This window comes from Ranitomeya imitator, chromosome 5 (genome assembly GCF_032444005.1).
Source record: "Ranitomeya imitator isolate aRanImi1 chromosome 5, aRanImi1.pri, whole genome shotgun sequence".
In the NCBI taxonomy this organism is placed as follows: Eukaryota; Metazoa; Chordata; class Amphibia; order Anura; family Dendrobatidae; genus Ranitomeya; species Ranitomeya imitator.
In genome coordinates this window covers 249,170,926-249,184,975 of record NC_091286.1, presented here as the reverse complement: position 1 = coordinate 249,184,975, position 14,050 = coordinate 249,170,926, and the positions used below count along the sequence as shown (strand labels likewise).

Sequence of the window (14,050 nt, the reverse complement as noted above, 5' to 3'; positions counted from 1 at the left end):
ATAAAATCCACCTGCATCTTCTTATATTAGTATTTATATTGTGGCTTCTTACAACCCCCTATAGTAATAAAGAACCCCGTTACTTCCTCATGGAAATAATGCCCCTATGTGGCTCCTTAGTTTTTCAGCCCTGGGTACCTCCTTTTGATAATGACTCATCAGTGTGCTTCCCCTTCTTGCGATAATGAACCCTCAGTGTTCTTTCCCTCCTTACGATAATGATCCCTCAAAGTGCTCCCCCTCCTTGTGCTAATGACCACTCAGTGTGCATCCTTTCCTTACAATAATGACCCCTCCAGTGTGTCTCCCCTCCTTACCATACTGACCCCTCAGTGTGCTTCCCCTTCTTGTGATAATGATCCCTCAGTGTGCTTCCCATCCTTGCGATAATGACCCCATATTGTGCTTCCCCTCCTTGTGATAATGACCCCATAGTGTGCTTCCCCTTCTTGCGATAATGAACCTGTGTGCTTCCCCTCCTTGCCATGACGACTCCTCAGTGTGCTTCCCTTCCTTGCAATAATGATGCCTCCAGAGTGCTTCCCCTTCTTGCAATAATGACCCCTCCAGTGTGCTTCCCCTTCTTGCAATAATGACCCCTCCAGTGTGCTTCCCCTCCTTGCGATAATGAACCCTCAATGTTTCCCCTCCATGTTATAATGACCCCTCAGTGTGTTCCCCTCAATGCGATAGTGACCCCATAGTGTGCTTCCCCTCTTTGCGATAATGACACCTCAGTGTTCTTCTCCTCCTTGTGATAATGACCCTTCAGTGTGCTTCCCCTCCTTTCCTTACAATAATGACCCATCCAATGTGCTTCCCCTCCTTGCGATAATGACCCCTCAGTGTGCTACCCCTCCTTGTGATAATGACCCCACAGTGTGCTTCCCTTTCTTGCAATAATGACCCCTTCAGTAGGCTTCTCCTCCTTGCGATAATGACCCTTCACTGTGCTTCCCCTCCATGTGATAATGACCAAACAGTGTTTTTCCGCTCCATGCGATAATGACCCCTCAGTGTGTTCCACTCAATGTGATAGTGACCCCATAGTGTGCTCCCCCTCCTTGTGATAATGACACCTCAGTGTTCTTCTCCTCCTTGTTATAATGACCCCTCCAGTGTGCTTCCCCTCCTTGCGATAATGACCCCTCAATGTGTTTCCCCTCCATGTGATAATGACCCCTCAGTGTGTTCCCCTCAATGTGATAGTGACCCCATAGTGTGCTTCCCCTCTTTGCGATAATGACACCTCAGTGTTCTTCTCCTCCTTGTGATAATGACCCCTCAGTGTGCTTCCCGTTCTGGCAGTAATGACCCCTTCAGTGGGCTTCCCCTCCTTGCGATAATGACCCTTCACTGTGCTTCCTGTTGTGAATTCTGTGGCTGAGTTCACTTCTGTGGTCACAAGTGGTATTGCAGTCTCTGGGCTTCCTCCCTCAGGTGTTTTGGTGAGCTCGTTGGCTGCCTTGCTATTTAGCTCCACCTGAGTCTGTCTTCCTTGCTCCTTGTCAATGTTCCAGTGTTGGATCTGAGCTACTGCATCTTTCCTTGGGCCTGCTGCTCTGCTAGATAAGTGCTTCTAGTTTGTTTTCTGTTTTTTCTGTCCAGCTTGCTATTAACTTTTGCTGGAAGCTCTGAGAAGCAAAGGGGTGCACCGCCGTGCTGTTAGTTCGGCACGGTGGGTCTTTTTGCCCCTTTGCGTGGTTTTCGTTTTAGGGTTTTTTGTAGACTGCATAGTTCTCTTTGCTATCCTCGCTCTGTCTAGAATATCGGGCCTCACTTTGCTGAATCTATTTCATTCCTACGTTTGTCTTTTCATCTTGCTAACAGTCATTATATGTGGGGGGCTGCCTATTCCTTTGGGGTATTTCTCTGAGGTAAGTCAGGCTTGTATTTCTATCTTCAGGCTAGTCAGCTCCTCAGGCAGTGCCGAGTTGCATAGGTAGTGATAGGCGCAATCCACTGCTGCTTATAGTTGTGTGAGGATAGATCAGGTACTGCAGTCTACAGAGATTCCACGTCTCAGAGCTCGTCCTATTGTTTTTGGTTATTGTCAGATCTCTGTATGTGCGCTGATTACTGCACGCTGTGTTGCCTGATTGCCAGCCATAACAGTACAAGGAGCCACACCAATGATTCCCAATAGAGGGAAAAAAGAAATCCTGACAGCATTTTTTTTTCTTAGCTCTGTCTTCAGTCTTTTTTTTCCCCTAGACATTAGAGTGCTTCAGGACACAGCTGTGGACATGGATATTCAGGCTCTGTGCTCCTCAATGGATAATCTCGTTGTAAATGTACAAAAGATTCAAGATACTATTGATCAGAAATCGATGCTAGAACCAAGAATTCCGATTCCTGATTTGTTTTTTGGTGACAGAACTAAGTTCCTGAGCTTCAGAAATAATTGTAAGCTATTTTTGGCCTTGAAACCTCATTCTTCTGGTAATCCTATTCAACAGGTTTTGATTATTATTTCTTTTTTGCGCGGCGACCCACAGGACTGGGCGTTTTCTCTTGCACCAGGAGATTCTGCATTGAGTAATGTTGATGCATTTTTCCAGGCGCTGGGATTGCTTTACGATGAGCCTAATTCAGTGGATCAGGCTGAGAAAAATCTGCTGGCTTTATGCCAGGGTCAGGATGATGTAGAAGTATATTGTCAGAAATTTAGGAAGTGGTCAGTACTCACTCTGTGGAATGAATCTGCACTAGCGGCTTTGTTCAGAAAGGGTCTCTCTGAAGCTCTTAAGGATGTAATGGTGGGATTTCCTATGCCTGCTGGTTTGAATGAGTCTATGTCCTTGGCCATTCAGATCGGTCGTCGCTTGCGCGAGCGTAAATCTGTGCACCATCTGGCGGTGTTGTCTGAGAGTAAACCTGAGCCTATGCAGTGCGACAGGACTATGACTAAAGTAGAACGGCAAGAACACAGACGTCTGAACAGACTGTGTTTCTATTGTGGTGATTCTACTCATGCTATTTCTAATTGTCCTAAGCGCACTAAGCGGTTCGATAGCTCTGCCGTCATTGGTACTGTACAGTCCAAATTCCTTCTGTCCATTACCTTGATATGCTCTTTGTCATCGTATTCTGTCATGGCGTTTGTGGATTCAGGCGCTGCCCTGAATCTGATGGATTTGGATTATGCTAAACGTTGTGGATTTTTCTTGGAGCCTTTGCGGTGTCCTATTCCGTTGAGAGGAATTGATGCTACACCTTTGGCCAAGAATAAGCCTCAGTACTGGGCCCAGCTGACCATGTGCATTGCTCCTGCACATCAGGAAGTTATTCGCTTTCTGGTACTGCATAATTTGCATGATGTGGTCGTGTTGGGGTTGCCATGGCTACAAACCCATAATCCAGTATTGGATTGGAACTCTATGTCGGTAACCAGCTGGGGTTGTCAGGGAGTACATGGTGATGTTCCATTTTTGTCTATTTCGTCATCCATTCCTTCTGACATCCCAGAGTTCTTGTCGGACTTTCAGGATGTATTTGAAGAGTCCAAGTCTGATGCCCTACCTCCGCATAGGAATTGTGATTGTGCTATCGATTTGATTCCTGGTAGTAAATTCCCTAAGGGTTGTTTATTTAATTTGTCCGTACCTGAACACACCACTATGCGCAGTTATGTGAAGGAGTCCCTGGAGAAGGGACATATTCGCCCATCGTCGTCACCATTGGGAGCAGGGTTCTTTTTTGTAGCCAAGAAGGATGGTTCGCTAAGACCGTGTATTGATTACCGCCTTCTTAATAAGATCACTGTTAAGTTTCAGTATCCCTTGCCATTGATTTCTGACTTGTTTGCTCGGATTAAGGGGGCTAGTTGGTTTACTAAGATTGATCTTCGTGGTGCGTATAATCTGGTGAGAATCAGGCAGGGAGATGAATGGAAAACGGCATTTAATACGCCCGAGGGTCATTTTGAGTATCTGGTGATGCCGTTCGGACTTGCCAATGCTCCATCTGTTTTTCAGTCTTTTATGCATGACATTTTCCGTGAGTATCTGGATAAATTCTTGATTGTTTACTTGGATGACATTTTGATCTTCTCGGATGATTGGGAGTCTCATGTGAAGCAAGTCAGAATGGTTTTCCAGGTACTGCGTGCTAATTCCTTGTTCGTGAAGGGATCAAAGTGTCTCTTCGGTGTGCAGAAAGTTTCATTTTTGGGGTTCATCTTTTCCCCTTCTACTATCGAGATGGATCCGGTTAAGGTTCAGGCCATCCAGGATTGGACTCAGCCGACATCTCTAAAAAGTCTGCAGAAATTCCTGGGCTTTGCTAATTTTTATCGTCGCTTCATCTGTAATTTTTCTAGCATTGCCAGACCATTGACCGATTTGACCAAGAAGGGTGCTGATTTGGTTAATTGGTCTTCTGCTGCCGTGGAAGCTTTTCAGGAGTTGAAGCGTCGTTTTTGCTGTGCCCCTGTGTTGTGTCAACCTGATGTTTCTCTTCCGTTCCAGGTCGAGGTTGATGCTTCTGAGATTGGTGCAGGGGCGGTTTTGTCACAGAGAGGTTCTGGTTGCTCAGTGTTCAAACCATGTGCTTTCTTTTCCAGGAAATTTTCTGCTGCTGAGCGTAATTATGATGTGGGCAACCGAGAGTTGCTGGCCATGAAGTGGGCATTCGAGGAGTGGCGTCATTGGCTTGAGGGTGCTAAGCATCGCGTGGTGGTTTTGACTGATCATAAGAACCTTACTTATCTTGAGTCTGCCAAGCGCTTGAATCCTAGACAGGCCCGTTGGTCGTTATTTTTTGCTCGTTTTGATTTTGTGATTTCATACCTTCCGGGCTCTAAAAATGTGAAGGCGGATGCTCTGTCTAGGAGTTTTGTGCCCGACTCTCCGGGGTTATCTGAGCCGGCGAGTATCCTCAAGGAAGGAGTCATTGTGTCTGCCATCTCCCCTGATTTGCGGAGAGTGTTGCAGAAATTTCAGGCTAATAAACCTGATCGTTGTCCGGCCGAGAAACTGTTCGTCCCTGATAGGTGGACTAGTAAAGTTATCTCTGAACTTCATTGTTCGGTGCTGGCCGGTCATCCAGGAATCTTTGGTACCAGGGAGTTGGTTGCTAGATCCTTCTGGTGGCCATCTCTGTCGCGGGATGTGCGTGCTTTTGTGCAGTCCTGTGGAATTTGTGCTAGGGCTAAGCCCTGCTGTTCACGTGCCAGTGGGTTGCTTTTGCCCTTGCCGGTCCCGAAGAGGCCTTGGACACATATTTCGATGGATTTCATTTCTGACCTTCCCGTTTCTCAAAAAATGTCGGTCATTTGGGTGGTCTGTGATCGCTTTTCTAAAATGGTCCATCTGGTGCCCTTGGTTAAATTGCCTTCCTCCTCTGATTTGGTGCCTTTGTTCTTCCAGCATGTGGTTCGTTTACATGGCATTCCTGAGAATATTGTTTCTGACAGAGGTTCCCAGTTTGTCTCGAGGTTCTGGCGAGCCTTTTGTGGTAGGATGGGCATTGACCTATCTTTCTCCTCGGCCTTCCATCCTCAGACTAATGGCCAGACCGAACGAACCAATCAGACCTTGGAAACATATCTGAGATGTTTTGTTTCCGCTGACCAGGATGATTGGGTGTCATTTTTGCCGTTGTCTGAGTTCGCCCTTAATAATCGGGCCAGCTCGGCTACCTTGGTCTCTCCATTTTTCTGCAATTCTGGGTTCCATCCTCGTTTCTCTTCAGGACAGGTTGAGTCTTCGGACTGTCCTGGTGTGGATTCTGTGGTGGACAGGTTGCAGCAGATCTGGACTCAGGTAGTGGACAATTTGACCTTGTCCCAGGAGAAGGCTCAGCTTTTCGCTAATCGCAGACGCCGTGTGGGACTACGACTTCGTGTTGGGGATCTGGTTTGGTTATCTTCTCGTCATATTCCTATGAAGGTTTCCTCTCCTAAATTTAAACCTCGTTTTATTGGTCCGTATAGGATTTCTGAGATTCTCAATCCGGTGTCTTTTCGTCTGATCCTCCCAGACTCCTTTTCCATACATAATGTATTCCATAGGTCGTTGTTGAGGAGATACGTGGCACCTATGGTTCCATCTGTGGAGCCTCCTGCCCCTGTTTTGGTGGAGGGGGAATTGGAGTATATTGTGGAGAAGATTTTGGATTCTCGTGTCTCTAGACGGAAACTCCAGTATCTGGTCAAATGGAAGGGTTATGCTCAGGAAGATAATTCCTGGGTTTTTGCCTCTGATGTCCATGCCCCAGATCTTGTTCGTGCCTTTCATGTGGCTCATCCTGGTCGGCCTGGGGGTTCTGTTGAGGGTTCGGTGACCCCTCCTCAAGGGGGGGGTACTGTTGTGAATTCTGTGGCTGAATTCACTTCTGTGGTCACAAGTGGTATTGCAGTCTCTGGGCTTCCTCCCTCAGGTGTTTTGGTGAGCTCGTTGGCTGCCTTGCTATTTAGCTCCACCTGAGTCTGTCTTCCTTGCTCCTTGTCAATGTTCCAGTGTTGGATCTGAGCTACTGCATCTTTCCTTGGGCCTGCTGCTCTGCTAGATAAGTGCTTCTAGTTTGTTTTCTGTTTTTTCTGTCCAGCTTGCTATTAACTTTTGCTGGAAGCTCTGAGAAGCAAAGGGGTGCACCGCCGTGCTGTTAGTTCGGCACGGTGGGTCTTTTTGCCCCTTTGCGTGGTTTTCGTTTTAGGGTTATTTGTAGACTGCATAGTTCTCTTTGCTATCCTCGCTCTGTCTAGAATATCGGGCCTCACTTTGCTGAATCTATTTCATTCCTACGTTTGTCTTTTCATCTTGCTAACAGTCATTATATGTGGGGGGCTGCCTATTCCTTTGGGGTATTTCTCTGAGGTAAGTCAGGCTTGTATTTCTATCTTCAGGCTAGTCAGCTCCTCAGGCAGTGCCGAGTTGCATAGGTAGTGATAGGCGCAATCCACTGCTGCTTATAGTTGTGTGAGGATAGATCAGGTACTGCAGTCTACAGAGATTCCACGTCTCAGAGCTCGTCCTATTGTTTTTGGTTATTGTCAGATCTCTGTATGTGCGCTGATTACTGCACGCTGTGTTGCCTGATTGCCAGCCATAACAGCTTCCCCTCCATGTGATAATGACCAAACAGTGTTTTTCCGCTCCATGCGATAATGACCCCTCAGTGTGTTCCACTCAATGTGATAGTGACCCCATAGTGTGCTCCCCTTTGTTGTGATAATGACACCTCAGTGTTCTTCTCCTCCTTGTTATAATGACCCCTCCAGTGTGCTTCCCCTCCTTGTGATAATGACCCCTCAATGTGTTTCCCCTCCATGTGATAATGACCCCTCAGTGTGTTCCCCTCAATGCGATAGTGACCCCATAGTGTGCTTCCCCACTTTGCGATAATGACACCTCAGTGTTTTTCTCCTCCTTGTTATAATGACCCCTCAGTGTGCTTCCCCTTCTCTCCTTACAATAATGACCCCTCCAATGTGCTTCCCCTCTTTGCGATAATGACCCCTCAGTGTGCTTCCCCTCCTTGTGATAATGACCCCTCAGTGTGCTTCCCGTTCTTGCAGTAATGACCCCTTCAGTGGGCTTCCCCTCCTTGCGATAATGACCCTTCACTGTGCTTCCCCTCCATGTGATAATGACCAAACAGTGTTTTTCCGCTCCATGCGATAATGACCCCTCAGTGTGTTCCACTCAATGTGATAGTGACCCCATAGTGTGCTCCCCCTCCTTGTGATAATGACACCTCAGTGTTCTTCTCCTCCTTGTTATAATGACCCATGGGTGTGCTTCTCCTCTTTGTGATAATGACCCCTCAGTGTGCTTCTTCTCCTTGTGATAATGACCTCTCAGTGTGCTCCAACCTCTTGTGATAGCGACCCAACAGTGTGATTCTCCTCTTTGTGATAATGACCCCTCAGTGTGCTTCTCCTCCTTGTGATAATGACCCCTCAGTGTGCTTCTTCTCCTTGTGATAATGACCCCTCAGTGTGCTCCAACTTCTTGTGATAGCGACTCAACAGTGTGCTTCTCCTCCTTGTGATAGTGAACCCTCAGTGTGCTCCAACTCCTTGTGATAATGACCCCTCAGTGTGCTTCCCCTCCTTGTGATAATGAACCCTCAGTGGGCTCCAACTCCTTGTGTTAATTGTTGTGAATTCTGTGGCTGAATTCACTCCTGTGGTCACAAGTGGTATTGCAGCCTCTGGGCTTCCTCCCTCAGGTGTTTTGGTGAGCTCGTTGGCTGCCTTGCTATTTAACTCTACCTGAGTCTGTCTTCCTTGCTCCTTGTCAATGTTCCAGTGTTGGATCTGAGCTACTGCATCTTTCCTGTGGCCTGCTGCTCTGCTAGATAAGTGTTACTTTGTTTTTGTTTCCGTTTTTTCTGTCCAGCTGTGCTATTCTCTTTTGCTGGAAGCTCTGAGACGCAAAGGGTGCACCGCCGTGCCGTTAGTTCGGCACGGTGGGTCTTTTTGCCCCCCTTTGCGTGGTTCTGCTTTAGGGTTTTTTGTAGACTGCATAGTTCTCTTTGCTATCCTCGCTCTGTCTAGAATATCGGGCCTCACTTTGCTGAATCTATTTCATTCCTACGTTTTGTCTTTTCATCTTGCTAACAGTCATTATATGTGGGGGGCTGCCTATTCCTTTGGGGTATTTCTCTGAGGCAAGTCAGGCTTGTATTTCTATCTTCAGGCTAGTCAGCTCCTCAGGCAGTGCCGAGTTGCATAGGTAGTGTTAGGCGCAATCCACTGCTGCTTTTAGTTGTGTGAGGATAGGTTCAGGTATTGCAGTCTGCAGAGATTCCACGTCTCAGAGCTTGTTCTATTGTTTTTGGGTTATTGCCATATCACTGTATGTGCGCTGATTACTGCACACTGTGTTGCCTGATAGCACAGCATAACAGTACAAGGAGCCAAACCAATGATTCTCAATAGAGGGAAAAAAGAAGTCCTGACATCATTTTTTTTTTCCTCAGCTCTGTCTTCAGTTTTTTTTTTTTTTTCCCCTAGACATTAGAGTGCTTCAGGACACAGCTGTGGACATGGATATTCAGGCTCTGTGCTCCTCAATGGATAATCTCGTTATAAATGTACAAAAGATTCAAGATACAATTGATCAGAAATCTATGCTAGAACCAAGAATTCCTATTCCTGATTTGTTTTTTGGTGACAGAACTAAGTTCCTGAGCTTCAAAAATAATTGTAAGCTATTTCTGGCCTTGAAACCTCATTCTTCTGGTAATCCTATTCAACAGGTTTTGATTATTATTTCTTTTTTGCGCGGCGACCCACAGGACTGGGCGTTTTCTCTTGCGCCAGGAGACCCTGCATTGAGTAATGTTGATGCGTTTTTCCAGGCGCTTGGATTGCTTTACGATGAGCCTAATTCAGTGGATCAGGCTGAGAAAAATTTGCTGGCTTTATGCCAGGGTCAGGATGATGTAGAAGTATATTGTCAGAAATTTAGGAAGTGGTCAGTACTCACTCTGTGGAATGAATCTGCACTGGCGGCTTGGTTCAGAAAGGGTCTCTCTGAAGCTCTTAAGGATGTCATGGTGGGATTTCCTATGCCTGCTGGTTTGAATGAGTCTATGTCCTTGGCCATTCAGATCGGTCGTCGCTTGCGCGAGCGTAAATCTGTGCACCATCTGGCGGTATTGTGTGAAAGTAAACTTGAGCCTATGCAGTGCGACAGGACTATGACTAAAGTTGAACGGCAAGAACACAGACGTCTGAACAGGCTGTGTTTCTACAGTGGTGATTCCACTCATGCTATTTCTAATTGTCCTAAGCGCACTAGGCGGTTCGATAGCTCTGCCGTCATTGGTACTGTACAGTCCAAATTCCTTCTGTCCATTACCTTGATATGCTCTTTGTCATCGTATTCTGTCATGGCGTTTGTGGATTCAGGCGCTGCCCTGAATCTGATGGATTTGGATTATGCTAAACGTTGTGGATTTTTCTTGGAGCCTTTGCGGTGTCCTATTCCGTTGAGAGGAATTGATGCTACACCTTTGGCCAAGAATAAGCCTCAGTACTGGGCCCAGCTGACCATGTGCATGGCTCCTGCACATCAGGAAGTTATTCGCTTTCTGGTACTGCATAATCTGCATGATGTGGTCGTGTTGGGGTTGCCATGGCTACAAACCCATAATCCAGTATTAGATTGGAACTCTATGTCGGTAACCAGCTGGGGTTGTCAGGGAGTACATTGTGATGTTCCATTTTTGTCTATTTCGTCATCCACCCCTTCTGAGGTCCCAGAGTTCTTGTCTGATTATCAGGATGTATTTTAAGAGCCCAAGTCTGATGCCCTACCTCCGCATAGGAATTGTGATTGTGCTATCAATTTGATTCCTGGTAGTAAATTCCCTAAGGGTCGTTTATTTAATTTGTCCGTGCCTGAACACACCGCTATGCGCAGTTATGTGAAAGAATCCCTGGAGAAGGGACATATTCGCCCATCGTCATCACCATTGGGAGCAGGGTTCTTTTTTGTAGCCAAAAAGGATGGTTCGCTAAGACCGTGTATTGATTACCGCCTTCTTAATAAGATCACTGTTAAGTTTCAGTATCCCTTGCCATTGATATCTGACTTGTTTGCTCGGATTAAGGGGGCTAGTTGGTTTACTAAGATTGATCTTCGTGGTGCGTATAATCTGGTGAGAATCAGGCAGGGAGATGAATGGAAAACGGCATTTAATACGCCCGAGGGTCATTTTGAGTATCTGGTGATGCCGTTCGGACTTGCCAATGCTCCATCTGTTTTTCAGTCTTTTATGCATGACATTTTCCGTGAGTATCTGGATAAATTCCTGATTGTTTACTTGGATGACATTTTGATCTTCTCTGATGATTGGGAGTCTCATGTGAAGCAAGTCAGAATGGTTTTCCAGGTACTGCGTGCTAATTCCTTGTTCGTGAAGGGATCAAAGTGTCTCTTCGGTGTGCAGAAAGTTTCATTTTTGGGGTTCATCTTTTCCCCTTCTACTATCGAGATGGATCCGGTCAAGGTCCAGGCCATCCAGGATTGGACTCAGCCTACATCTCTGAAAAGTCTGCAGAAATTCCTGGGCTTTGCTAATTTTTATCGTCGCTTCATCTGTAATTTTTCTAGCATTGCCAGACCATTGACCGATTTGACCAAGAAGGGTGCTGTATTTGGTTAATTGGTCTTCTGCTGCCGTGGAAGCTTTTCAGGAGTTGAAGCGTCGTTTTTGCTGTGCCCCTGTGTTGTGTCAACCAGATGTTTCTCTTCCGTTCCAGGTCGAGGTTGATGCTTCTGAGGTTGGAGCAGGGGCGGTTTTGTCACAGAGAGGTTCTGGTTGCTCAGTGTTGAAACCATGTGCTTTCTTTTCCAGGAAATTTTCTGCTGCTGAGCGTAATTATGATGTGGGCAACCGAGAGTTGCTGGCCATGAAGTGGGCATTCGAGGAGTGGCGTCATTGGCTTGAGGGAGCTAAGCATCGCGTGGTGGTATTGACTGATCATAAGAATCTTACTTATCTCGAGTCTGCCAAACGCTTGAATCCTAGACAGGCCCGTTGGTCGTTATTTTTTGTTCGTTTTGATTTTGTGATTTCGTACCTTCCGGGCTCTAAAAATGTGAAGGCGGATGCTCTGTCTAGGAGTTTTGTGCCCGACTCTCCGGGGTTATCTGAGCCGGCGAGTATCCTCAAGGAAGGAGTCATTGTGTCTGCCATCTCTCCTGATTTGCGGAGAGTGTTGCAGAAATTTCAGGCTAATAAACCTGATCGTTGTCCGGCCGAGAAACTGTTCGTCCCTGATAGGTGGACTAGTAAAGTTATCTCTGAACTTCATTGTTCGGTGCTGGCTGGTCATCCAGGAATCTTTGGTACCAGAGAGTTAGTGGCTAGATCCTTCTGGTGGCCATCTCTGTCACGGGATGTGCGTGCTTTTGTGCAGTCCTGTGGGATTTGTGCTAGGGCTAAGCCCTGCTGTTCACGTGCCAGTGGGTTGCTTTTGCCCTTGCCGGTCCCGAAGAGGCCTTGGACACATATTTCGATGGATTTCATTTCTGACCTTCCCGTTTCTCAAAAGATGTCGGTCATTTGGGTGGTCTGTGATCGCTTTTCTAAAATGGTCCATCTGGTGCCCTTGGTTAAATTGCCTTCCTCCTCTGATTTGGTGCCTTTGTTCTTCCAGCATGTGGTTCGTTTGCATGGCATTCCTGAGAATATTGTTTCTGACAGAGGTTCCCAGTTTGTCTCGAGGTTCTGGCGAGCCTTTTGTGGTAGGATGGGCATTGACCTATCTTTTTCCTCGGCCTTCCATCCTCAGACTAATGGCCAGACCGAACGAACCAATCAGACCTTGGAAACATATCTGAGATGTTTTGTTTCTGCTGACCAGGATGATTGGGTGTCATTTTTGCCGTTGGCTGAGTTCGCCCTTAATAATCGGGCCAGCTCGGCTACCTTGGTCTCTCCATTTTTCTGCAATTCTGGGTTCCATCCTCGTTTCTCTTCAGGACAGGTTGAGTCTTCAGACTGTCCTGGTGTGGATTCTGTGGTGGACAGGTTGCAGCAGATCTGGACTCAGGTAGTGGACAATTTGACCTTGTCCCAGGAGAAGGCTCAGCTTTTCGCTAATCGTAGACGCCGTGTGGGTCCCCGACTTCGTGTTGGGGATCTGGTTTGGTTATCTTCTCGTCATATTCCTATGAAGGTTTCCTCTCCTAAATTTAAACCTCGTTTTATTGGTCCGTATAGGATTTCTGAGATTCTCAATCCGGTGTCTTTTCGTCTGACCCTCCCAGACTCCTTTTCCATACATAATGTATTCCATAGGTCGTTGTTGAGAAGATACGTGGCACCTATGGTTCCATCTGTGGAGCCTCCTGCCCCTGTTTTGGTGGAGGGGGAATTGGAGTATATTGTGGAGAAAATTTTGGATTCTCGTGTCTCTAGACGGAAACTCCAGTATCTGGTCAAATGGAAGGGTTATGCTCAGGAGGATAATTCCTGGGTTTTTGCCTCTGTTGTCCATGCCCCAGATCTTGTTCGTGCCTTTCAGGTGGCTCATCCTGGTCGGCCTGGGGGTTCTGGTGAGGGTTCAGTGACCCCTCCTCAAGGGGGGGGTACTGTTGTGAATTCTGTGGCTGAATTCACTCCTGTGGTCACAAGTGGTATTGCAGCCTCTGGGCTTCCTCCCTCAGGTGTTTTGGTGAGCTCGTTGGCTGCCTTGCTATTTAACTCCACCTGAGTCTGTCTTCCTTGCTCCTTGTCAATGTTCCAGTGTTGGATCTGAGCTACTGCATCTTTCCTGTGGCCTGCTGCTCTGCTAGATAAGTGTTACTTTGTTTTTGTTTCCGTTTTTTCTGTCCAGCTGTGCTATTCTCTTTTGCTGGAAGCTCTGAGACGCAAAGGGTGCACCGCCGTGCCGTTAGTTCGGCACGGTGGGTCTTTTTGCCCCCCTTTGCGTGGTTCTGCTTTAGGGTTTTTTGTAGACTGCATAGTTCTCTTTGCTATCCTCGCTCTGTCTAGAATATCGGGCCTCACTTTGCTGAATCTATTTCATTCCTACGTTTTGTCTTTTCATCTTGCTAACAGTCATTATATGTGGGGGGCTGCCTATTCCTTTGGGGTATTTCTCTGAGGCAAGTCAGGCTTGTATTTCTATCTTCAGGCTAGTCAGCTCCTCAGGCAGTGCCGAGTTGCATAGGTAGTGTTAGGCGCAATCCACTGCTGCTTTTAGTTGTGTGAGGATAGGTTCAGGTATTGCAGTCTGCAGAGATTCCACGTCTCAGAGCTTGTTCTATTGTTTTTGGGTTATTGCCATATCACTGTATGTGCGCTGATTACTGCACACTGTGTTGCCTGATAGCACAGCATAACAGTTAATGACCCAACAGTGTGCTTCTCCTCGTTGAGATAATGACCCCTCAATGTGTTCCACACAATGTGATAGTGACCCCATAGTGTGCTCCCCCTCCTTGTGATAATGACACCTCAGTGTTCTTCTCCTCCTTGTTATAATGACCCATGGGTGTGCTTCTCCTCTTTGTGATAATGACCCCTCAGGGTGCTTCCCCTCCTTGTGATAATGACCCCTCAGTGTGCTTCTGCTCCTTGTGAT

At 46.8% G+C, this 14,050-nt stretch overlaps 1 protein-coding gene across 2 annotated transcripts in view; it reads left to right on the top strand.

The window, feature by feature from the left end:
* LAMA2 (laminin subunit alpha 2) overlaps window positions 1-14,050 on the top strand; it is a 1,496,617-nt gene that overhangs the window by 1,089,542 nt on the left and 393,025 nt on the right. The gene's annotated exons all lie outside the window — the stretch shown is intronic.